Genomic DNA, 2166 nt, shown 5'->3' with positions numbered 1-2166 from the left:
AAAAAACATGTTGTACACTTGCATGGGCTGCTAAGCGATTGAGACAATACATGCTGTCTCACACAACCTTACTGATCTCCAAAATGGATCCAGTCAAGTATATATTTGAGAAGCCAGCTCTCACCGGAAGAGTTGCTCGTTGGAAAATGGTACTGACAGAGTATGACATCCAGTATACTTCCCAGAAAGCCATCAAGGGGAGTATTCTGTCAGACTATCTTGCTCAACAACCGGTTGAAGATTATGAGCTGATGAAGTTTGATTTTCCAGATGAAGACATCATGTTCCTCAAGATGAAAGACTGTGAAGAGCCAGTTGTTGAAGAGGGACCTGATCCAGACGAAAAGTGGACTCTAATGTTTGATGGGGCCGTCAACGCCAGAGGAAGTGGAATTGGTGTTGTCATTACTACTCCGAAAGGTGCCCACATGCCTTTCACCGCTCGTCTGACTTTTGAGTGCACCAATAATGAAGCTGAGTATGAAGAATGTATCTTGGGTATTGAGCAAGCCATTGATTTGAGAATCAAGACTCTGGACATCTTCGGAGATTCAGCTCTGGTGATCAATCAAGTGAATGGTGATTGGAACACTCTCCAGCCTACTCTGGTCCCCTATAGAGATTACACGAGAAGACTGTTGACTTTCTTCACAACAGTAAAGTTGTACCATATACCTCGTGATGAGAACCAGATGGCAGATGCTCTTGCTACTCTATCCTCCATGATCACGGTGATCCGTTGGAACCATGCTCCCAAGATCGACGTGATGCGCCTTGATAGGGCCGCGTATGTGTTTGCTGCTGAACTGGTAGTTTACGACAACCCCTGGTATCACGACATCAAGTGCTTTCTGAAGAATCAAGAGTACCCTGCAGGGGCATCCAACAATGATAGAAAGACTTTGAGAAGATTGGCAGGCAGTTTCTTCTTGAACAAAGACGATGTGCTGTATAAGAGGAACTTCGACATGGTTCTGCTTAGATGCGTGGATAGACACGAAGCAGACATGTTAATGCAGGAAGTTCAGGAAGGCTCCTTCGGTATTCATGTCGGCGGACATGCAATGGCTAAGAAATTGTTGAGAGCGGGTTATTACTGGATGACCATGGAATCTGATTGTTTCAAATATGCTCGGAAGTGCCATAAATGCCAGATTTATGCTGATAAGGTGCATGTGCCGCCGAATCCTTTGAATGTGATGTCTTCGCCGTGGCCTTTCGCTATGTGGGGCATCGATATGATTGGAAGGATTGAGCCGACCGCTTCCAATGGGCATCGCTTCATCCTTTTTGCCATCGACTATTTCACCAAGTGGGTCGAAACAACGTCATTTGCGAAGGTCACCAGACATGTGGTTGCCCGATTCATCAAGAAAGAAATCATTTGTTGCTATGGGATTCCCGAAAGAATCATTACTGATAATGGTTCTAATCTCAACAATAAAATGATGAAGGAGTTGTGCCAGAACTTCAACATTCAGCATCACAATTCTTCCCCTTACCGCCCTAAGATGAACGGTGCTGTTGAAGCGGCAAATAAGAACATAAAGAAGATTGTGCAGAAGATGGTCGTTACGTACAGAGATTGGCATGAGATGATACCCTTCGCCTTGCATGGGTACCGTACTTCAGTACGTACATCGACCGAGGCAACCCCTTACTCCCTTGTGTATGGTATGGAAGCAGTCCTACCTGTTGAAGTGGAGATTCCTTCTCTAAGAGTCATGTTGGATGTCAAGTTAGACGAAGCTGAATGGATTCGGACAAGGTTCAATGAGTTGAGTCTTATCGAAGAGAAGCGAATGGCAACCATTTTTCATGGGCAGCTGTATCAAAGTCGGATGAAGAGAGCCTTTGATCAGAAAGTGCGTCCTCGATGCTTCCAGGTCGGAGATTTGGTGTTGAAAAGGATCCTTCCTCCTCAGACAGATCACAGGGGCAAGTGGACTCCTAACTATGATGACCGTATATTGTCACCAAGGATTTTGATGGTGGGGCCTTAATGCTTGCAACGATGGATGGTGAAAACTTCACTTCCCCGGTGAACTCAGACGCAGTTAAAAAAATACTTCGCATGAAATAGACCCGCTGGACAATAAAAAGAGTAGTCCATGCAAAAATGGGCATCCCGACGAACCAAGAAAATGAAAAAGGTTCGGGCAAAAA

This window comes from Lathyrus oleraceus, chromosome 1, assembly GCF_024323335.1.
Source record: "Lathyrus oleraceus cultivar Zhongwan6 chromosome 1, CAAS_Psat_ZW6_1.0, whole genome shotgun sequence".
NCBI classification, from domain to species: Eukaryota; Viridiplantae; Streptophyta; class Magnoliopsida; order Fabales; family Fabaceae; genus Lathyrus; species Lathyrus oleraceus.
The sequence above is the reverse complement of the archived record's forward strand: the minus strand, read 5'-3'. Positions refer to the sequence as shown.